Consider the following 24,916-nt stretch of genomic DNA (forward strand, 5'->3'; position numbering starts at 1 on the left):
TGTTCTGTTCCAGGTGCTCCACCACTCTCCTCCTGATAATCTTCTCCATAATTTTGCATACTATACACGTCAATGACACAGGTCTATAGTTTAGTGCCTCTTTTCTGTCTCCTTTTTTGAAAATGGGAACTACATTTGCCGTCTTCCATACCTCAGGTAGTTGCCCAGTTTCCAGGGATGTGTTGAAGATTGTGGTAAGTGGTACACACAACATATCTGCTCCCTCTCTAAGGACCCATGGAGAGATGTTGTCCGGTCCCATTGCCTTTGAGGTATCGATGTCCCTTAGCAGTTTCTTCACCTCCTCCTCATCTGTATGTATGTCGTCCAACACTTGTTGGTGTATTCCTTGTTGGTGTCCCCATCTGGTCTGTCCCCCCAGAGTCCTTCCTGTCTCTACTGTAAATACTTCCTTAAATCTCGTGTTGAGCTCCTCACATACCTCTTGATCGTTTCTTGTGAGTTCTCCACCTTCTTTCCTCAGCCTTATCACCTGGTCCTTGACTGTTGTCTTCCTCCTAATGTGGCTATACAGCAGTTTCGGGTCAGATTTGACTTTCGATGCTATGTCGTTTTCATACTGTCGCTGGGCCTCCCTCCTTATCTGCGCATACTCGTTTCTGGCTCTTCTACTAATCTCCTTGTTTTCCTGGGTCCTATGCCTCCTGTACCTTTTCCATTCTCTGTTGCACTTAGTTTTTGCCTCCCTACACCTTCGGGTAAACCAAGGACTCGTTTTGGTCTTCCTATTATTTCTGTTTCCCTTGGGAACAAAACTTTCCTCTGCCTCCTTGCACTTTGTTGCCACATATTCCATCATCTCGTTTACTGATTTTCCTACCATTTCTCTGTCCCACTGAACCTCCTGCAGGAAGTTTCTCATACCTGTGTAGTCCCCCCTTTTATAGTTTGGCCTGTCCCCTTCAGTTCCTGTTACCTTCTCCACTTGTAACTCTACTATATAGTCAAAACTCAGAACCACATGATCGCTAGCTCCAAGGGGCCTCTCGTAAGTGATGTCCTCGATGTCTGAACTGCTCAGGGTGAACACAAGATCCAGTCTTGCTGGCTCATCCTCCCCTCTCTCTCTGGTTGTGTCCCTGACATGTTGATGCATGAGGTTTTCAAGTACCACATCCATCATCTTGGCTCTCCATGTTTCGGGACCCCCATGTGGCTCCAGGTTTTCCCAGTCGATCTCCCTGTGGTTGAAATCGCCCATTACCAGTAACTTTGCTCTGCTCGAGTGAGCTCTTCTTGCCACCTCAGCCAGTGTGTCCACCATCACCCTGTTGTTTTCTTCGTACTCCTCTCTTGGCCTCCTGCAGTTCTGTGGTGGGTTATACATCACTCCAATGACTACTTTATGTTCTCCGGACTGAATTGTACCTACAATGTAGTCTCTTTCTCCAATCATGTCCATGCCTTCCATTTCCTCAAATCCCCATTGGTGTTTTATGAGCAGTGCAACCCCTCCTCCCCCTCTACTCCTTCTATCTTTCCTCAGGATCTGATATCCTGTTGGGAAGATTGTGTCTGTTATTGTCTCAGCGAGTTTTGTTTCTGTGACTGCTATGATGTCTGGGGATTTTTCACTGATTCTTTCATTCCACTCCTCATGTTTATTCGTTATTCCATCCGCGTTTGTGTACCAAACCTTTAGTTTCTTTTCTATCATTGTGGTCATTCTATCATGTGTGCATGTGTGTGTGTGTGTGTGTGTGTGTGTGTGTGTGTGTGTGTGTGTGTGTGTGTGTGTGTACTCACCTATTTGTGGTTGCAGGGGTTGAGTCCTAGCTCCTGGCCCCGTGTGTGTGTGTGTGTGTGTGTGTGTGTGTGTGTGCACTCACCTAGTTGAAATTGCAGGGGTCGAGTCCAAGCTCCTGTGTACTCACCTATTTGTGGTTGCAGGGGTCGAGTCACAGCTCCTGGCCCCGCCTCTTCGCTGATTGCTACTAGGTCCTCTCTCTCCCTGCTCCATGAGCTCTATCATACCTCGCGTTAAGGAAGATGAATTAAGACAGCAAAAGTGCATAGAAGTTACCCTAATTGCTGTCAGTAACGCTATCCATCAAAATCTGGTAGTTACACTATCTCCAAACTGATAATTAACTTGATATTACCCATTCTGGAGACCGCTATAACATGATGTTGACAAGACCTTCTCTAACCCAACCCGTCATATCACAATTACTACTGCTACTACTTCTACTGCTACCAATGCAGCACTCCACCTGTCACTATATATATACGCTCTTTCTTAGTTATCTCTGTATTAGATCTGAAGGTCACTCGTGGCGAAACGTTTCCTTTAATAGGGGCTACACAGCACATGGGGAATGGAAGGCAATCAAATTTGATGAGGAAGAGTAAGGTAAATCCAGTTCCTTTGATGAAGAGCGTTTCACAAGCATCAAGGTAACCTCCCTCCTGAAAGCATGAGGCCTATCAAGTGATAGTAACTGCAGTTATGATGAAAGGAAACCTCTGAAGCTCCCGTAGATGATAAACCCTTGCTGAAGTGATTAATATCCTCAGTGATCCTCTGACGTCTCCCAGCATAAGCTGGCACATTTCATCACCTTGTACGAGCCCCATCCTGTGTAATAGAATATAATAGGCAAACAGAGTTAGCTTTAAAAATTAGACACATACGCAACATCTGGGTATCATTTAAAGATACCCAGATGTTGCATGTGTGTCTAAATTTCATTTTGTTGATATTGTAAAGTAAAAGGACACAAGTGCAACTAATGTGACATTTTATTGTGGCAACGTTTCGCTCTCCAGGAGCTTTGTCAAGCCGTTACAAACAGTACATGGACACAGAGGGTATATATAGGCTCAGAGTGAGGTGCAATACTAGTGGTAGCAGTAGTAGTAGTAGTGATATAAGTTGTAGTAGTAGTAGTAATACAAACAAACCTACGGCATGGGAATGAGGTCCCCCATCAGTGCCGTCCTAGCCAACTTGTACATGGAACACCTAGAGTCCTAACACTTCGCCAACATCATCTCTTCAAGCGTCACCTGGTTACGTTACGTGGACGACGTCCTCGTAATAACTGCCAAACGTTTTGATGTACGGAATCTACAGGCAAGGCTCAACGTAGCTGAACCGGCGATCCAGTTTACACTAGAAGAAGAGTCCAATGACAAGCTACCTTTCCTCGACGTCCTCATTCACAAAGTAGACAACAGCCTAAGATTTCAAATTTATCGGAAACCTACCAATAAAAATGATCTCACACACTTCTATTCCAGTCAAGATACTAAGACCAAAAGAGGCATCATCATCTGGTTTTTCCTAAGAGCATACCGAATTTGTAGTCCTGAGTTTCTTGACGAGGAATGTACATACATTCACCGAACCTTCACAGATTTACATTTTCCTTCCATTTTCATCAAAGACTGCAAGAAAATAGCTCTTCAGATCATTAATTCTCCACGCACCAACACCACTCCCAACAAAGTTATAGTTCTTCCCAACAGCCAGGTTGCACTGAACGTTTCTAAAGTACTTTCACAAGCTAACACCAGAGTCGCCATCACTTCCAGCACTTCGATAAAGGATCTAACCAGAACAAAATCCAAGCACCATGAACCAGTCAATGCAGGGGTTTACACTATACCCTGTGGAGGCTGCGACAAGATTTATGTAGGTGAAACAGCAAGAAACCTCGACACCCCCCTCAATGAACACATTTACGCATGTAGGAACGATAACTTGAACAACGCCTGTGTACAACACCGAAATTCCACCAGTCATCTCATGAAGTTCAGGGACGCCCAACTAGTGATCAAAGAAACTAATTTCCGCAGACGCAAGTGCCTTGAATCTTCACTAATAGCTGTTTCTAATACAATTAAACAAAACAAAGGCAGCTTCACCATCTCTGAAGTCTTAGCAAGAATCCTCCTGAAAACAGTAAACCCTGCCATCACATAATCTCTCCTGTTAATACTACACAAGCACATTACAGAGAATAAACATTGAAACAGGCCTTCTCCATCCAGCCTCCAATAGAAATGTTTGTCTAACCAATTTTTATGTTTCCCAAGTAATAGCTTTTATATCCTTTACTCATGTGCAAGTTAATTGTTCTAACATATTGTATTACTACTACTACAACTTATATCACTACTACTACTACTACTACTACTACTACTACTACTACTACTACTACTACTACTGCTACCACTAGTATTGCACCTCACTCTGAGCCTATATACACCCTCTGTGTCCATGTACTGTTTGTAACGGCTTGACAAAGCTCCTGGAGAGCGAAACGTTGCCACAATAAAATGTCACACTAGTTGCACTTGTGTCCTTTTACTTTACATATTGTCGGTAATTCTACAAACTTTATTGCACTGTATACCATTCATGTACAAACCTAGCTTTTGTTCTAAACCATTTATATACCAGTTTTTTTTCCCTCTGTGTAACTATCATGTACAACATGCTCATTGGGGAAGCCAGGTATAGATACTCAAAAATTAGGGACAAAGGAATTAATGTACAATTGCTATGGATCCCATCACACATTATATTACTCCTTCATGATAAAGTTGATATGTTAGCCAAGAAGAGTACCCAGAAGGAGAATGTAGAATATAACTGTAGTATAACTGTGTCTAGCATTAGGAATAATATTAGGAGAGAAGTAAATAATGAAAATGATTGTTATAGGAATGCAGTTAGAAGCCTGAGTAGATCTATAACCCACTATGATAACATGAACGTAGATAAGTATGTTTATGGAGCAACTTGCAATGTGAACAGACTGACTGATGTCGTAGTGGCCAGGCTTAGGCTTGGTTACAAGTACTTCTGGCAGTTTGGGAGACACACAGATGATGATCAAACTAAATGTAAATTATGTGATCAGGCATATGGTCACTCTCTTGAACACTATGTGCTTAATTGTCCACTTATTGAGGAATACAGAGACAGGCAGTATAATAACCTATGTGACATGTCAAGATATCTTATTAATGAAAATAAGATACCAGATATACTAAGCAAATTTCCTAAATTTGCTTGTAACAGATAAGTGAACTATAGATATGTAGATATAAATCCATATGTATTCCTGTTAACCCTTTGGGGCCTAGTTCCTAGGCCTTTTATGTATCCATATGCTCTCGCGCTCCCGTCCACAGGATGGATATGGGGTGCACAATAAACTAGCCACTTCGGTGGCAAAATCTATAAAAAAAAATCTAAATCATGTAGAACAAGGCAGCTGCACTCTGCTAATGTATTATTTTTGTGGAAAATTGCATTTATCTGTATGTATCATTATGTACATAACAATAAATGAACATAGATAATTATTATTTATCAGTTAGACAAGTAGGAATTTGGGACACCTAGGTCGCAAAAAATATCCCCCTTCGATACCTACCACTGTCATATCCACAAGTTGCTCTGGACCTATTAATTACAAATGAAAAAATACATCACCAGGAATGCTGGTAAATATATAAATTTGTGGACTGTATATTAAATTAAAAAATGATTATATATAAACACATATACATAACAGAAGGAGAATATCTTAAAATCTTAACACTCACCAATTTAACTGGAGATTAAGTTGTATCATACTCAGAAAACCTCTGTCTATACATGAAAATAACAACTGGCCAGAGTTATAACATAACAGACTTATCTGAGGTTCCTGGAGCTGTCTTGTCCAGTCGCCTGATATCTCAAGTTATGCAGGAATGCACATCCAACAATTTTGCCTCCTATTTGAGAGGTGTCAGCCCAATTTTTAACCTCTAGAGCACGAAAATTCCTTCCCATTACACTAACGTTGTATCCAATTCAAATTAACAATGGCGACTCCCTGCCTGCGCAGGCGCAGGTCCAGTTTCCCATTTTCCATAATATAATTCTTTTAAATACAGTATGGCCATCTATTTACATATAACTACTGTATTTCTGGAAAATATAAACAGTATTTTCCACAATTTTTTTAATAAAAATAGGTCCATTATAGAGGTGCCATGTAACTCATTAGTGAGAGCATTTAACTTCCGACTGTAAGACCTGCTGCCCCTGCCCACTTAGCAGTAACAACAGGCTCCCGTGTGTTAGCCAACTGTCATGAGTCGCATCCAGAGAAATTTAAGAAAAACAGTTTTGCTGGAATGTCATGTCCTTTGTAAGAAAGCACCGATCCCATGCAAGAAAACTTATTTTCCTGCTGGAAATATTTAATTGTTGTGCAAAAGGTGTATGTACCTCATGTTAATTAATTATCTAATTAATAAAGATTCCATCAGATGGACCAAGTTTACCTCTTGTTATGAATTCTCTACTAACTGATCTTGACTTCTAAGTATAAAAATTCTACTGTCAGTTATCTATTTTGTAGTCACTATTTTATGTCCTCATTCATGTGAGAGGCGGGTGTTCTTAAGAAAACAGCTAGAATAGTGACAGCTTTACGGAAAGAGAGTGAACCAAATTTAGTAAAGTTTACTTATGGTAGCGTTACGATTAATAGTTCGATTCAGAAGAGTTTGAAACAATGTAATGCCCCATCAAACAACCTATTGTCCTTTACTTGGGTTACACTTGTCAGACGCAATCTCTCGCACTCAAAAGTGCTCACTTCCTGGAGCATCAGGTAGTAGGAACCCTCTGAAAAACTCTTAGGCTTCTCCAAATGTGCCAATCCCTCCACTCTGCATTGTTCTACACCTCCTTATTAACAGCATTATCATCTATTGTCAAGCAGTATTACTTAAATTGTAGGCAAATTCGCCACGGCAACTCACCTGACACGGGTTTTTGTTAAAAGATGAGCTTGTTAGTGGTGCTGGCCCAACGGCTGGGTCCAGTGGCAGCTTCAAACTGGCAGATTATTCCACTCATCAACCAGACTACTGATGACTGGGGATCATCACAAGTTGTACTTCACAAGAGTCACTCTTAGGATCTCCGTTGCTCACAAAATATTTAAATATATATATATATCCTAGGTAGTAGGTTGGTAGACAGCAACCGCCCAGGGAGGTACTATTGTCCTTCCAAGTGAGTGTACAACGAAAACCTGAAATTGTTTTACATGATGGTAAGATTGCTGGTGTCTTTTGTCTGTCTCATAAACATGCAAGATTTCAGGTACGTCTTGCTACTTCTACTTGCACTTAGGTCACACTACTTATACATGTACAAGCATATATATATACACACCCCTCTGGGTATTCTTCTATTTTCTTTCTAGCTCTTGTTCTTGTTTATTTCCTCTTATCTCCATGGGGAAGTGGAACAGAATTCTTCCTCCGTAAGCCATGCGTGTTGTAAGAGGCGGCTAAAATGCCGGGAGCAAGGGGCTAGTAACCTCTTCTCCTGTATATATTACTAAATTTAAAAGAGAAACTTTCGTTTTTCTTTTTGGGCCACCCTGCCTTGGTGGGATACGGCCGGTGTGTTGAAAGAAAGAAAATATATAATATATATATATATAATATTTATATATAATATTTATATATATATATATATATTTAAATATATATATATATATACCTGGAGAGAGTTCCGGGGGTCAACGCCCCCGCGGCCCGGTCTGTGACCAGGCCTCCTGGTGGATCAGAGCCTGATCAACCAGGCTGTTGCTGCTGGCTGCACGCAAACCAACGTACGAGCCACAGCCCGGCTGGTCAGGAACCGACTTTAGGTTCCAGTGCCAGCTTGAAGACTGCCAGGGGTCTGTTGGTAATCCCCCTTATGTATGCTGGGAGGCAGTTGAACAGTCTCGGGCCCCTGACACTTATTGTATGGTCTCTTAACGTGCTAGTGACACCCCTGCTTTTCATTGGGGGGATGTTGCATCGTCTGCCAAGTCTTTTGCTTTCGTAGTGAGTGATTTTCGTGTGCAAGTTCGGTACTAGTCCCTCTAGGATTTTCCAGGTGTATATAATCATGTATCTCTCCCTCCTGCGTTCCAGGGAATACAGGTTCAGGAACCTCAAGCGCTCCCAGTAATTGAGGTGTTTTATCTCTGTTATGCGCACCGTGAAGGTTCTCTGTACATTTTCTAGGTCAGCAATTTCACCTGCCTTGAAAGGTGCTGTTAGTGTGCAGCAATATTCCAGCCTAGATAGAACAAGTGACCTGAAGAGTGTCATCATGGGCTTGGCCTCCCTAGTTTTGAAGGTTCTCATTATCCATCCTGTCATTTTTCTAGCAGATGCGATTGATACAATGTTATGGTCCTTGAAGGTGAGATCCTCCGACATGATCACTCCCAGGTCTTTGACGTTGGTGTTTCGCTATGTTTTGTGGCCAGAATTTGTTTTGTACTCTGATGAATATTTAATTTCCTCGTGTTTACCATATCTGAGTAATTGAAATTTCTCATCGTTGAACTTCATATTGTTTTCTGCAGCCCACTGAAAGATTCGGTTGATGTCCGCCTGGAGCCTTGCAGTGTCTGCAATGGAAGACACTGTCATGCAGATTCGGGTGTCATCTGCAAAGGAAGACACGGTGCTGTGGCTGACATCCTTGTCTATGTCGGATATGAGGATGAGGAACAAGATGGGAGCGAGTACTGTGCCTTGTGGAACAGAGCTTTTCACCGTAGCTGCCGCGGACTTTACTCTGTTGACGACTACTCTCTGTGTTCTGTTAGTGAGGAAATTATAGATCCATCGACCGACTTTTCCTGTTATTCCGTTAGCACGCATTTTGTGCGCTATTACGCCATGGTCACACTTGTCGAAGGCTTTTGCAAAGTCTGTATATATTACATCTGCATTCTTTTTATCTTCTAGTGCATTTAGGACCTTGTCGTAGTGATCCAGTAGTTGAGACAGACAGGAGCGACCTGTTCTAAACCCATGTTGCCCTGGGTTGTGTAACTGATGGGTTTCTAGATGGGTGTGATCTTGCTTCTTAGGACCCTTTCAAAGATTTTTATGGTATGGCATGTTAGTGCTATCGGTCTGTAGTTCTTTGCTGTTGCTTTACTGCCCCCTTTGTGGAGTGGGGCTATGTCTGTTGTTTTTAGTAACTGTGGGATGACCCCCGTGTCCATGCTCCCTCTCCATAGGATGGAAAAGGCTCGTGATAGGGGCTTCTTGCAGTTCTTGATGAACACGGAGTTCCATGAGTCTGGCCCTGGGGCAGAGTGCATGGGCATGTCATTTATCGCCTGTTCGAAGTCATTTGGCGTCAGGATAACATCGGATAGGCTTGTGTTAACCAAATTTTGTGGCTCTCTCATAAAAAATTCATTTTGATTTTCGACTCTCAGTCTGGTTAGCGGCTTGCTAAAAGCTGAGTCATATTGGGACTTGAGTAGCTCACTCATTTCCTTGCTGTCATCTGTGTAGGACCCATCTTGTTTAAGTAGGGGCCCAATACTGGATGTTGTTCTCGACTTTGATTTGGCATAGGAGAAGAAATACTTTGGGTTTCTTTCGATTTCATTTATGGCTTTTAGTTCTTCCCGCAATTCCTGACTCCTATAAGATTCCTTTAGCTTGAGTTCGATGCTTGCTATTTCTCTGACCAGTGTCTCCCTACGCATTTCAGAAATATTGACCTCTTTTAGCCGCTCTGTTATTCTTTTCCGTCGCCTGTATAATGAGCGCCTGTCTCTTTCTATTTTACATCTACTCCTCCTTTTTCTTAGAGGAATAAGCCTTGTGCATACATCGAGTGCCACCAAGTTAATCTGTTCTAGGCATACGTTGGGGTCTGTGTTGCTTAGTATATCTTCCCAGCTTATATCGGTTAGGACTTGGTTTACTTGGTCCCACTTTATGTTTTTGTTATTGAAGTTGAATTTGGTGAATGCTCCCTCGTGACTAATCTCATTATGTCGGTCTGGGGCTCCACGCATACATGTCTGAACTTCAATTATGTTGTGATCTCAGTATATTGTTTTTGGTATGGGTGCAGGAGCTGGAAGATTTTCCAGACAGTGGTCAATTTTTAACAGCTGTTCCTGGAATTGCTGGGATGTTGCATCCGGAGGCTTGTAGACTAGCACAATGACTAGGTTTTGGTTCTCGACCTTTACTGCTAAAAGTTCCACTACATCACTTGAGGCATTTAGCAGTTCTGTGCAAACAAGTGGCTCTGCAATGTACAGGCCAACCCCCCCCCCCTTTTGCCTGTTCACTCTGTCACATCTGTATAGGTTGTAACCTGGGATCCATATTTCGTTGTCCAAGTGATCCTTTATGTGGGTCTCAGTGAAAGCCGCGAACATTGCCTTTGCCTCTGCAAGCAGTCCACGGATGAAAGGTATTTTGTTGTTTGTTGCTGGCTTTAGACCCTGTATATTTGCAAAGAAGAATGTCATCGGACTGGTGGTATTGTTGGTACTGGGGGATGATTTTTTTTCCGGCATTAGTATCTGTATCTGTTGGTTTGGAGTGGAGGCCATCGACTCCAGGAATGACTGGATTTGGTGTACGATTTCTGCCATTTCCTGCCAGTTTTTTTTCCTTCCTGGCACTAAAAAACCTCTCCCTCTTCAGTGGCTGTGGCTACCCAGGTTTTCCCATGGCCTGGATGTTTTGTATCTTTTGTACCCTTTAGATGGTGTGCCTGGCAATTTAAGTTATAGCACAGTCTTTCCTGTACTGAAGAGGTACACATTTCAGGGTGAAAAAGCTTACAGGAAGGGAGTTTGCATTTTCCTGTTGTCATATGGGCATGGCATTTTCTAGGGCGGTCATAGTTGCACGTCCCGTCTGTTTTTCCATATTTCCCATGTCTGCAGATACCAAGTGCATAGTATGTGCACAGGCTTGGTTTCCGTTTGCCTTGGGTTTCTGTGACTGTATTCCCTGTTGGTGCATGTTTCCCTGTCTTATTCCTATCCTCCCTAGCACCAACAATGGAGCTCCCACCAGTTGTTTTTGGTAATATATCCTCACTATAGCTAGTGGAGTCCTCTTGTTTGCTATTTCCTGTGGTATTTCTAGTTTGCAATATTGGTTTTATCTTATCTTTGACTACACTTGTTTCCCCACTACGGCTCCTGTCCCCTATGAGGTCATTTATATGTATTCCTTCCTGCGTATAATTCCCGACTACCTGGACAAAATCTCCAGCTTCACCATTACTGTCTCCCAGGACAGCACCTCCAGCTTCACCATTACTGTCTCCCAGGACAGCACCTCCAGCTTCACCATTACTATCTCCCAGGACAGCACCTCCAGCTTCACCATTACTGTCTCCCAGGACAGCACCTCCAGCTTCACCATTACTATCTCCCAGGACAGCACCTCCAGCTTCACCATTACTGTCTCCCAGGACAGCACCTCCAGCTTCACCATTACTGTCTCCCAGGACAGCACTATCTGCCCCACATTTACTGACTACCAGGACATCACCTCCAGCCTTACAGTTTCTGACTACATGGCCAGTATCAAGGGCAGTACCATTCAGCCCAGACTTTTTATGTTCCCATCTGTTGTAGAAAGCTTCCAGGTTTTCTATGAAAGCAGCTTTGATGTTATCCTCTTTTAATACCCTTGTGATTTTAGTCCACAGATTTTCCTCATTTGGGCATACCCAAAAACACTTCCCTGTTTTAATACTGCTTGTAGCTAGTTCTTGGATATCTGCACAAGGGGCGTGACACCAATTTCCACAAAAATGACAATTTATCCATGTGGAAGCCCGTTTGTTTGATTGACTGCAGACTACACAGAGCTTCATAATGATTTGAGTGGTTGATTTACTGTAATTCTACTAGCAACCTCTTGAATACATACATATATATATATATATATATATATATATATATATATATATATATATATATATATATATATATATATATATATATATATATACATGTCGTGCCGAATATGTAAAACTGATCAATTAGCAAGAATTCATTTAAAATTAAGTCTTTTCTAAAATTTTCTCTTATACGCTTAAAGATATGCTTTTTTCATTAATATTGATGTAAAAATTTATAATTTTGCACCAAAAGAATCTTAGAAAACTTGCCTAACCTTATTATAACAAGAACAATTTATTTTAGCCTAACCCAACTAAATATATTTTAGATTTGTTTACAATAATTTAGTACTAAGCAAACACAGTGAAATATATTTTTTTCATTAGGTTAAGAATGATTTTGGCGAAATTATTGCATACACAAATTTTCGCTTGTCCTATATGGCAAGATGAGCGTTGCTATTTAAGCCAAGATCGCAAGTTCTGCCTATTCGGGCTTAGCAGTTGGGTCTAGTCCTGACTCTTCTCTCTTCGACTCAAGACATTCCTCTCACCATCTATTCTTCGCATTGTCCCCACTTGCCCCTCGCCCCTCGTGGGTGCTTACCTGTGAGTCCTGATCTGATCTGATCTGCCTATTCGGCACGACATATATATATATATATATATATATATATATATATATATATATATATATATATATATATATATATATATATATATATATATATATATATATATATATATACACACACATATGTGCAATAATATCATAGTAAACAGGTGATTTTAAAATATGCAAAACAACCACTGTGAAAGAGTAGTGAAATTCCAAGCGCTTTCGTGACTACTCACATTGTCATGGAACTATCGCTTGGAATTTCACTACTTTTTCACAGTGGTTGTTTTGCATATATACATGTATATATATATATATATATATATATATATATATATATATATATATATATATATATATATATATATATATATATATATATATATATATATATATATGTATATAATGTCGTGCCAAATACGCAAAACTTGCGATTTTGGCTTAAATAGCAATGCTTTTCTTGCCGAATAAGGCAAGTGAAAATTTGTATATGCAATAATTTTGCAAAAATCATTCTGAACCTAACGAGAAAAATATATTTCATTGTATTTGTTTATTATTAAATTATTGTAAACTTATCTAAAATATATTTAGCTGTATTAGGCTAAATTAAATTGCGCTTGTTATAATAAGGTTAGGTAAGTTTTCTAAGGTACTTTTGGTACAAAATTATTATTTTTGACATTAACAAAAATTAAAAAAAAAAATTAATCGTAATAGCTTGGTTGATCAGATCCTGATCCACCATGAGGCCTGGCCACATGTGTTGGAGATGGCGTCCCGGTGGGCACTTGTGTACCTACATAGTTAGGTCTGGGTCTTGGAAATTAACTAAGGTGGTATGAGGGCTGTTAGCCCGTAAATTGAACAGTTTAAAACATGTCTATAATGTAGTGGTTTGTAAATGCAAAGGTTTTTTTTAATTTTAAAACAAAATGTGTGACTGGATTTTATGAATTATTAAAGAAGTAACAAACACTCTTTCATAAGACAGTAAGGACAGTACAAATACAGTTTAATTTAAAGGTAATTTTGTCTTAGGTCTCTAGACATTTCCCGTTTCTTAGCTATTTTAGCAATTGTCAAGTGTAATAGTTATTCTAATTCATTTTTAAAATATAAAAATGTTAGAACATTTAACATAACAAGAAAAAACTCAATAGGCTACACCATTATCAGTTTGACAAATAATTTGTCTACACGTATAATACAGTCAATACCGGAGAGAGAGACAGAGCAGGAGAATGTTAATATCCTGTTACCAAGCCGGAACTCTTCTGGATCTGACCACTGTGTCCACAACACTGAGAAGGAAGCGCAAACTTATCATTTCTTAATTTATTTAGTGATAACTAAATAATAAATAATATATATATATATATATATATATATATATATATATATATATATATATATATATATATATATATATATATATATATATATATATATATATATATATATATTCATTTAGAATTCGCAGAACAGGCGAAATATTCAAACACTAATCTCTGATTGAAGGAGACTCGAATCTACGAACCTTGGGATAAGGTATGCAGTGCTCTAACCACCGTACCACAATGAAACAATACCTTGGCGTCCAGCCAAAGCTAGACGTTTTGATCCAAGGCAGCCAGCATTCAGGCAGGTGGTACTAGTACTAGTACTAGTTTTACCATACAATGGGAATCTGGTTTGCCTGTTTGAGGCATTAAAAAAGATCAATATAAACCTTGCTTTCAAAAACACAGGGACTGTGAAACAAAGACTGATTAAAAACACATCCTCCAATAAAGTTGGTGGGGTGTACAAGGTCCCATGTACTTAGTGTTCTCTCTCATATCTTGGTCAAACAGGTAAATATCTGCAAACTAGAATAGACCAACATAAAAACTCAGTCAGGACAGGGCAGGAGTCGAATGCTATCTTTAACCACGTTAGTCCATATAATCACCCACCCGAATGGGATGCTGCCCAGAGTATAGCACCAAACAGTTCTGTCATGGAAAGAAACATAATTGAATCTTCCCTCTTGAAACATGAAAGGAATACAGTATATAATTCAAATTGTGGGCTATACAAGCTGGATAGCTATTTAGTAGAGCCCATTGTACACAATCTTAAACAACAAAGGACCCCAATGGAAATAAAGGACCCCAATGGAAATAAGTCACTCTGTCTGACTTTTTTGGGTTATCCTATGTTCTCTACACATATGCTGCTATGTATGATAATTCTATGTAACTGTATTTGTGTATACCTGAATAAACTTACTTACTTACTTACTAACAATGCTATACAAAATCACGGGATTGCTCATTGTGCCATGTGGGTTGATGGATTGGTGACGCTCGACCAATGTCTATGCACCAAAACTTCATACCACGTCAGTTGTGAATGGTTACATAACGCGTTTAGTTGTTAGTGTATCATACAGTGACAAGCACATAAGATTACGAGATAACATGAGGAGAGGTTAAAGGGGTATTAGTAGACATTAGCAATTTAGATCATAGAAATATTATCGGAAAGGCATAGAAGATTCCTAAGTCAGGCATATTAACCGACACAGAGAAGAATAGTAGACAATATTTAGGAAGAGATACTTCTCAGTACCTCAATAGAACATTCAAGTACCCCATGACATTTAAACGGACAAAGAGAACATTCCATTCCTTTCCTTTACTATTTAAAAGGGTTACACAGAATAATAGCAATTCATATGTATAGTATCCAACAAGAAACGTGTTTTCTCAAACCAAATGACCTGTTATAAACGACTAGAAAAAGCTAGGGGCTGGCTATTATACCTTATAATTTCATACTTGATATCTTAGCAACCCTCCAACCCCACTCAGGGAGTAGGGGGATTGCGGTAATGTTTTTTTTTTTTTTTTTTTTTTTTTTTTTTTTTTTTTTTTTTTTATTCGCCGGTACTCTCCCGGCCCGGGTCTTTTCCAAGTAGTGGTTGGCACTAACCATTCTAAGGGTAACTGAGGCTGGTGACACATCCGCTCTACACTATTCTGAGAATTCTCTCCCTGCTTTAGTTGCTCTCTTGCAACATTGCATAGCTCCTGATGATGCACTGAGAAGTGTGAAAGTATTTGAGCTAAAGCTTTCCACCCCCTGTAGCTTGTCTTGCATATATATATATATATATATATATATATATATATATATATATATATATATATATATATATATATATATATATATATATATTTATGTGTGTGTGTGTGTGTGTGTGTGTGTACTCACCTAATTGTGGTTGCAGGGGTCGAGACTCAGCTCCTGGTCCCACCTCTTCACTGATTGCTACAAGGTACCCTCTCTCTCCCTGCTCCATGAGCTTTATCATACCTCGTCTTAAAGCTATGTATGGTTCCTGCCTCCACTATATCACTTGGTAGACAATTCCGCTTCCTGACAACTCTGACTGAAGAAATACTTCCTAACATCCCTTTGACTCATCTGAGTCTTCAACTTCCAATTGTGACCCCCCTTGTTTCTGTGTCCCCTCTCTGAAACATCATGTCTCTGTCCACCTTATCTATTCCACGCGGTATTTTGTATGTCGTTATCATGTCTCCCCTAACCCTCCTGTCCTCCAGTGTCGTCAGGCCGATTTCCCTTAGCCTTTCTTCGTAGGACATTCCCCTTAGCTCTAGAACTAACCTTGTCACAAACCTTTGCACTTTCTCTAATTTCTTGACGTGCTTGATCAGGTGTGGGTTCCAAACAGGTGCTGCACACTCCAGTATGGGCCTGACTTACACGGTGTACAGTGTATTGAACGATTCCTTACTAAGGTACCGGAATGCTATTCTCAGGTTTGCCAGGCGCCCATATGCTGCAGCAGTTATTTGGTTGATGTGTGCTTCCGGAGATGTGTTTGGTGTTATGCTCACCCCAAGATCTTTCTCCTTGAGCGAGGTTTGCAGTCTTTGGCCACCTAGCCTATACTCCGTCTGCGGTCTTCTTTGCCCTTCCTCGATCTTCATGACTTTGCATATGGGGTTAAATTCGAGAACCCAGTTGCTGGGCTGCATGTCCAGCCTGTTCAGGTCTCCTTGTAATCCTGCCTGATCCTCATCTGATTTAATTCTCCTCATTATCTTCACATCATCTGTGAACAGGGACACTTCTGAGTCTATTACTTCCATATCATTCACATATACCAAAAATAGCACTGGTCCTAGGACTGACCCCTGTGGGACCCTGCTTATCACAGGTGCTCACTGTGATACCTCATCCCATACCATGACTCTTTGTTGCCTCCTCGTCAGATATTCTCTAATCCATTGCAGTGCCCTTCCTGTTATACACGCCTGATCCTCTAGCTTCTGCACTAATCTTCTGTGAGGAACTGTGTCGAAGGCCTTCTTGCAGTGCAAGAAGATGCAATCAACTCACCCCTCTCTCTCGTGTCTTACTTCTGTTATTTTATCATAAAACTCCAGTAGGTTTGTGACACAGGATTTGCCTTCCATAAATCCGTGCTGGGTGGAGTTTATACTCTTGTTCTATTCCAGGTGCTACACCACTCTCCTCCTGATAATCTTCTCCATGACTTTGCAAACTATACACGCCAGTGACACTGGTCTATAGTTTAGTGCCTCTTTTCTGTCTCCTTTTTTAAATATGGGTACTACATTTGCCATCTTCCATACCTCAGGTAGTTGCCCATACCTCAGGTAGTTTCAAGAGATGTGTTGAAGATTGTGGTTAGTAGCACACACAGCATTTCTGCTCCCTCTCTAAGGACCCATTGGGAGATGTTGTCTGGTCCCATTGCCTTTGAGGTATCAAGGTCTCTTAGCAGCTTCTTCACCTCCTCCTCAGTTGTGTGTATGTCATCCAACATTTGTTGGTATATTCCTTGTTGGCATCCCCCCTCTGTTCTGTCCACCCAGAGACATTCCTGTCTCCACTGTAAATACTTCTTTAAATCTCATGTTGAGCTCCTCACATACCTCTTGATCACTTCTGGTGGCTTCCCCACCTTCTTTCCTCAGCCTGATCACTTGGTCCTTGACTGTTGTTTTCCTCCTAATGTGGCTATACAGCAGTTTCAGGTCAGACTTGGCTTTCGATGCTATGTCGTTTTCTTACTGTTGCTGGGACTCCCTCCTTATCTGTGCATACTCGATTCTGGCTCTTCGACTAGTTTCTTTATTTTCCTGGGTCCTTTGCCTCTTGTACATTTTCCATTCTCTGGTGCACTTAGTTTTTGCCTCGTTACACCTTCGGGTAAACCAAAGACTAGCTTTGGTCTTCCCATTATTTCTGTTGCCCTTGGGAACAAACCTTTCCTCTGCCTCCTTGCATTTTGTTGTAGCATATTCCATCATTTCATTTACTAACTTTTCTGCCAATTCTCTGTCCCACTGAACCTCATACCTGTGTAACCCCCCTTTTATAGTTTAGCTTTTCCCATTTAATCCCTGTTACCCTCTCCACTTGGAACTCTACTATGTATTTAAAATACAGAACCATGCGATCACTAGCTCCAAGGGGCCTCTCATATGTGATGTCCTCAATGTCTGAACTACTCAGGGTGAACACAAGGTCCAGTCTTGCTGGTTCATCCTCCCCTCTCTCTCAGGTAGTGTCCTTAACATGTTGATGCATGAAGTTTTCCAGTACCACATCCATCATCTTGGCTCTCCATGTTTCGGGACCCCCGTGTGGCTCCAGGTTTTCCCAGTCAATCTCCCTGTGGTTGAAATCGACCATAACCAGTAACTTTGCTCTGCTCGAGTGAGCTCTTCTGGCCAGTGTGCCCACCATTGCTCTGTTGCTCTCTTCATAGTCCTCTCTTGGCCTCCTGCAGTTCTGTGGTGAATTGTACATCACTGCAATGACTACCTTATGTTCCCCAGACTGAAGTGTACCTACTATGTAGTACCTTCCTCCAATCTCGTCCATGCCTTCCATTTCCTCAAATCTCCATCTTTTTTTCTACGAGCAGTGCAACCCCTCCTCTCCCTCTGCTCCTTCTATCTTTCCTCAGGATCTGATATCCTGGTGGGAAGATTGCATCTGTTATTGTCTCAGTGAGTTTCGTTTCTGTGACTGCTATGATGTCTGGGGACTTCTCACTGATTCTGTGTATGTGTGTGTGTGTGTGTGTGTGTGTGTGTGTGTGTGTGTGTGTGTGTGTGTGTGTGTGTGTGTGTGTGTGTGTGTGTCGTGCTGAATAGGTAAAATTGGTCAATTAGCAAGAACTCATTTAAAATGAAGTCCTTTCTAAAATTTCCTCTTATACGTTTAAAGATTTTTTTCATTGATGTTAATGTAAGAATTAATAATTTTGTATTAAAAGCACCTTAGAAAACCTAACCTTATCACAACAATTGCAATTTAATTTAGTCTGATTTTAGATAAGTTTACAATAATTTAATAATAAATAAACACAATAAATATATTTTTCGTTGGTTCTAGAATGATTTTTGCGAAATTATTGCATATACAAATTTTCACTTGCCTTATTTTGCAAGAAGAGTGCTGCTATTTAAGCCAAAATCGCTAGTTTTACATGTTCGGCACGACATAAATATGTGTAACCCATGATGATTCTTTTCAAATCGTTTATTCTCTCTAGGCCGCAATATTGCTGTACACTAACGGCCCCTTTCAAGGTAGGCGAAATTTGCAGACCTGGAGAATATACAGAGAATTTTCACGGCATGTATCAGCACCTAAATTACTGGGAATGATTGAGGTCCCTTGATTTGTATTCCCTGGAATGCAGGCGAGAAAGATACCTGGAGTTTACCTGGAGAGAGTTCCGGGGATCAACAAAAAAAAGCATCGCAAGTGTTGTTGCCAATCATTGCAACACTTTTTAACAAATCAATCGAATCCTCTACCTTCCCTACAGTTCTCAAAATAGCAAGGGTCACCCCGATACATAAAGGGGGAGACCAAACAGACTTGAATAACTATAGGCCAATATCCATCTTACACCCTCTCTCTAAAAATCTTCGAAAAATTAATTCATAAGCGAATCTATTCCTACCTCATCTCCCACAACATACTCAACCCCTGTCAGTTTGGGTTCAGGCCTAATAAAAATACGAATGATGCTATTATACACATGCTAGAACAAATATACATTGCACTAGAGAAAAAGGAAGTCCCACTGGGGATCTTCATTGATTTACGTAAAGCTTTTGATACAGTTGACCATGACCTGCTCCACATAAAATTATCACACTATGGTATAAGAGGGCACTCCCTCAACTACCTAAAGTTGTACCTTACCAACAGAAGCCAATATGTGTACACAAATGGAGCAAACTCTTCCACACAGCCAATTACAGTTGGTGTCCCACAGGGAAGTGTCCCTGGCCCTCTTCTCTTTCTCATTTACATAAACGACCTACCAAATGCATCGCAACTACTCAAACCCACACTATTTGCAGATGACTCTACATAGTCTTCTCTCACCCAAGCCCAGTCATACTAGCCAATACTGTAAATACCGAATTACAGAAAATATCTACCTGGATGATGACTAACAAACTTACTCTCAATATTGACAAAACCCACTTCATTCAGTTTGGAAACAGAGCTACAGATGTCCCTCTTAACATAATGATAAACGGATCACCTATCACCAAACTCACCGAGGGAAAATTCTTAGGAATCCACCTTGATAATAGACTCAAATTTCAAACACATGTACAACAAATTTCCAAGAAAATCTCCAAGACCGTAGGCATACTATCGAAGATACGGTACTATGTTGCACAGACAGCCCTCCTGACCCTATATCACTCACTTATTTACCCCTATCTCACTTACGGAATTTGTGCATGGGGCTCAACAACAATAAACCATCTCAGACCATTAATTACCCAACAAATGGCTGCAGTCAGAATGATAACAAATTCCCACTACAGGCAGCACACTCCACCAATATTCAAAACTCTAAACCTACTCACCATGCAAAACATCCATACTTATTATTGTACCTACTACATACATAGCACACTTAACTCAGATATAAACCCTTCCCTCAAACGTCTCTTTACCAACCTCAAAAGAACACATGACCATAACACAAGGCACAGATCACTCTTTGATGTTCCCAGTGTCCCTCTCACACTATACAAAAACTCAATGTACATAAAACGTCCAAAAATCTGGAATTCATTACCAGTGAATATAAAAGAAACACTGTCTGTTTATAAATTAAAGTCTCTTCTTAAAAATCACTTACTCACCCACAACTAAATAAATACCGAAGAAGCTGATGACACTGTGCTCTTGGGAGATTCTGAAGAGAAGTTGCAGAGATTGGTGGATGAATTTGGTAGCGTGTGCAAAAGAAGAAAATTAAAAGTGAATAGAGGAAAGAGTAAGGTTATGAGGATAACAAAAAGATTAGGTGATGAAAGATTGGATATCAGATTGGAGGGAGAGAGTATGGAGGAGGTGAATGTATTCAGATATTTGGGAGTGGATGTGTCAGCGGATGGGTCAATGAAAGATGAGGTGAATCATAGAATTGATGAGGGGAAAAGGGTGAGTGGTGCACTTAGGAGTCTGTGGAGACAAAGAACTTTGTCCTTGGAGGCAAAGAGGGGAATGTATGAGAGTATAGTTTTACCAACGCTCTTATATGGGTGTGAAGCATAGGTGATGAATGTTGCAGCGAGGAGAAGGCTGGAGGCAGTGGAGATGTCATGTCTGAGGGCAATGTGTGGTGTGAATATAATGCAGAGAATTCGTAGTTAGGAGGAGGTGCGGGATTACCAAAACTGTTGTCCAGAGGGCTGAGGAAGGGTTGTTGAGGTGGTTCGGACATGTAGAGAGAATGGAGCGAAACAGAGTGACTTCAAGAGTGTATCAGTCTGTAGTGGAAGGAAGGCGGGGTAGGGGTCGGCCTAGGAAAGGTTGGAGGGAGGGAGTAAAGGAGGTTTTATGTGCGAGGGGCTTGGACTTCCAGCAGGCATGTGTGAGCGTGTTTGATAGGAGTGAATGGAGACAAATGGTTTTTAATACTTGACGTGCTGTTGGAGTGTGAGCAAAGTAACATTTACGAAGGGGTTCAGGGAAACCGGCAGGCCGGACTTGAGTCCTGGAGATGGGAAGTACAGTGCCTGCACTCTGAAGGAGGGGTGTTAATGTTGCAGTTTAAAAACTGTAGTGTAAAGCACCCTTCTGGCAAGACAGTGATGGAGTGAATGATGGTGAAAGTTTTTCTTTTTCGGGCCACCCTGCCTTGGTGGGAATCGGCCAGTGTGATAATAAAAAAAAACTGTATCTCATAAATGTTTAACCTGTGACCCTATCAAACTTTGTTTTTTTTTTTAATTACATTACCTAGCAGAATACTCCATTCTATTGAATACTCAGCAACTCAGCAAACGACCATATGAAATACTCACTTATGCTTAATTGTTATTTGTTTACTATAATTTTTACCACTGAATATATCATTGCTTAGTTAATCTTAAGTTAATTTTAAGCCTGCCCATAATGCTCTGCATATAAGGGGCTTTTGGCATGTTATACTTAACCATTGTATTTCTTTGTACATCTATGTATCATGTCCAAATTAATAATAAATAAATAAATAAATAAATCAGGCCCTGATTCACCGCGAGGTCTGGTCACGGACAGGGCCACACGGGTGTTGACTCCCGAAGCTCCTCCCAGTGCTAGCACGGACAGGGCCACACGGGTGTTGACTCCCGAAGCTCCTCCCAGTGCTAGCACGGACAGGGCCACACGGGTGTTGACTCCCGAAGCTCCTCCCAGTGCTAGCACCCTCCACTAAACTGGCTCAGCCAGGAACTTTAATAAGAACCTATAGCTACCACAAACTGAGCTGATATACTTAGCAGTGGCCAACATCTGCAGCCGTGATGTCATCATTGTTTTCTGGCTCCGTTTTGACGACTTAACAGACTGTCCCTTTCCACCCAGTTTTAATCCAATTATTATGTAATTTATGAATATATCTGTCACTGGGCTTCACTCTTCTAGTGTTGTTAAGTAGAGTTTTGTAGTCCATCCTTCAGCTCCATTTACAGTCTCATTGCTAACCGTTAGATTTTCTCTAGTTTCTATATATTCTTGATCAGGTGTGAGGCCCCACTCTAGCCTTGAATATTCCTAAATCTGCATAACATAAAATGCATATAAGGCTCTAAATGAAGCTTTGTTAATTAGGTTCTTGAAAGCATTCTTATGCTAACTAGTTTTGCATATTCATTTGTTGTTAGACAGGTGATATATATGTCTGATGACATGCATCAATAAAGAACTAACTATACCGTACACCTATATCCCACAATACTTTAACTCATCACTGTCACGCTCTCTCTTTGGCCAGGTGAACAGCGGGAGTATTGGGGTTGATGTTTGGTTACCCCAGCCGCCAGTGGCAAACCTCACTACCAGAACCCATCACCATCACCAACCTGTATGTAAACGCATCCTTCTCTGCAGTTACTGCCCCTATACCACCAAAATCAGGACCAACTACCTCAAGCACCTCAGGAAACATACTGGAGAAAAGCCCTTTGCATGCTCTCGCTGCAACTACTCCTCAACACAAAAAAGTAACCTTCACCGTCACATGTTCCGCTGTTTCGCCAAGACTAATTTATCCCTCTAGCGTTTTGGTCTCAAAAACTCTTCCCTGGAATATTTTATCGAATTTGTAAGTAAACTCCATATAAGAAGAGATTTTTCATGATATATATATATATATATATATATATATATATATATATATATATATATATATATATATATATATATATATATATATATATATATATATATATATATATATATATATATGTCGTGCCGAATATGTAAAACTGATCAATTAGCAAGAACTCGTTTAAAATAAAGTCCTTTCTGAAATTTTCTCTTATACGTTTAAACATATATATTTTTCATTAATGTTGATGTAAAAATTTATAATTTTACAACAAAAGAATCTTAGAAAACTTACCTAACCTTATTATAAAAAGAACAATATATTTTAGCCTAACCCAACTAAATATATTTTAGATTTGTTTACAGTAATTTAATACTAGACAAACACAGTGAAATATATTTTTTTCGTTAGGTTCAGAATGATTTTGGCGAAATTATTGCATACACAAATTTTCACTTGTCCTATATGGCAAGATGAGCGTTGGTATTTAAGCCAAGATCGCAAGTTCTGCCTATTCGGCACGACATATATATATATATATATATATATATATATATATATATATATATATATATATATATATATATATATATATATATGTATATATATATATATATATATATATATATATATATATATATATATATATATTTGCCATCAGGTTATGTAAATACTATGCATTTAATTGAATATAGGATAACATTGCACAGAAGTCTTGTCTTTAGCTGATAATGCAGAACATTGAGTAGTTGCAAATCGTAAGTCATAATGATGATTATCAGATTTACACACAGTAAGATGGTGCGGACAGTAGGATAGTTATTTTACAATAGGATAGTTCAAGCAATGAGATAATGTAAACGATTGGATAGTTTAGACAGTGAGATAGTTCAGACAGTGGGATAGTTCAGACAGTGGGATAGTTCAGACAGTGAGATAATGCAAACAATGGGATAGTTCAGACAGTGGGATAGTTCAGACAGTGAGATAATGCAAACAATGGGATAGTTCAGAGAGTGGGATAGTTCAGACAGTGGGATAGTTCAGACAGTGAGATAATGCAAACAATGGGATAGTTAAGACAGTGGGATAAGTCAGACAGTGAGATAATGCAAACATTGGGATAGTTCAGACAGTGAGATAGTTCAGACAGTGGGATAGTTCAGACAGTGAGATAATGCAAACAATGGGATTTACCTGGAGTTTACCTGGAGAGAGTTCCGGGGGTCAACGCCCCCGCGGCCCGGTCTGAGACCAGGCCTCCTGGTGGATCAGAGCCTGATCAACCAGGCTGTTGCTGCTGGCTGCACGCAAACCAACATACGAGCCACAGCCCGGCTGATCAGGAACTGACTTTAGGTGCTTGTCCAGTGCCAGCTTGAAGACTGCCAGGGGTCTGTTGGTAATCCCCCTTATGTGTGCTGGGAGGCAGTTGAACAGTCTCGGGCCCCTGACACTTATTGTATGGTCTCTTAACGTGCTAGTGACACCCCTGCTTTTCATTGGGGGGATGGTGCATCGTCTGCCAAGTCTTTTGCTTTCGTAGTGAGTGATTTTCGTGTGCAAGTTCGGTACTAGTCCCTCTAGGATTTTCCAGGTGTATATAATCATGTATCTCTCCCTCCTGCGTTCCAGGGAATACAGGTTTAGGAACCTCAAGCGCTCCCAATAATTGAGGTGTTTTATCTCCGTTATGCGCGCCGTGAAAGTTCTCTGTACATTTTCTAGGTCGGCAATTTCACCTGCCTTGAAAGGTGCTGTTAGTGTGCAGCAATATTCCAGCCTAGATAGAACAAGTGACCTGAAGAGTGTCATCATGGGCTTGGCCTCCCTAGTTTTGAAGGTTCTCATTATCCATCCTGTCATTTTTCTAGCAGATGCG

The 24,916-nt window shown here is 40.4% G+C and overlaps 1 protein-coding gene across 1 annotated transcript in view; it reads right to left on the reverse strand.

The window, feature by feature from the left end:
• The window catches only part of LOC138853127 (uncharacterized), a 76,173-nt gene that overhangs the window by 17,748 nt on the left and 33,509 nt on the right, over nucleotides 1–24,916 (reverse strand). The window lies entirely within an intron of this gene.

This window comes from Cherax quadricarinatus, chromosome 23 (genome assembly GCF_038502225.1).
Source record: "Cherax quadricarinatus isolate ZL_2023a chromosome 23, ASM3850222v1, whole genome shotgun sequence".
Taxonomy (NCBI): domain Eukaryota; kingdom Metazoa; phylum Arthropoda; class Malacostraca; order Decapoda; family Parastacidae; genus Cherax; species Cherax quadricarinatus.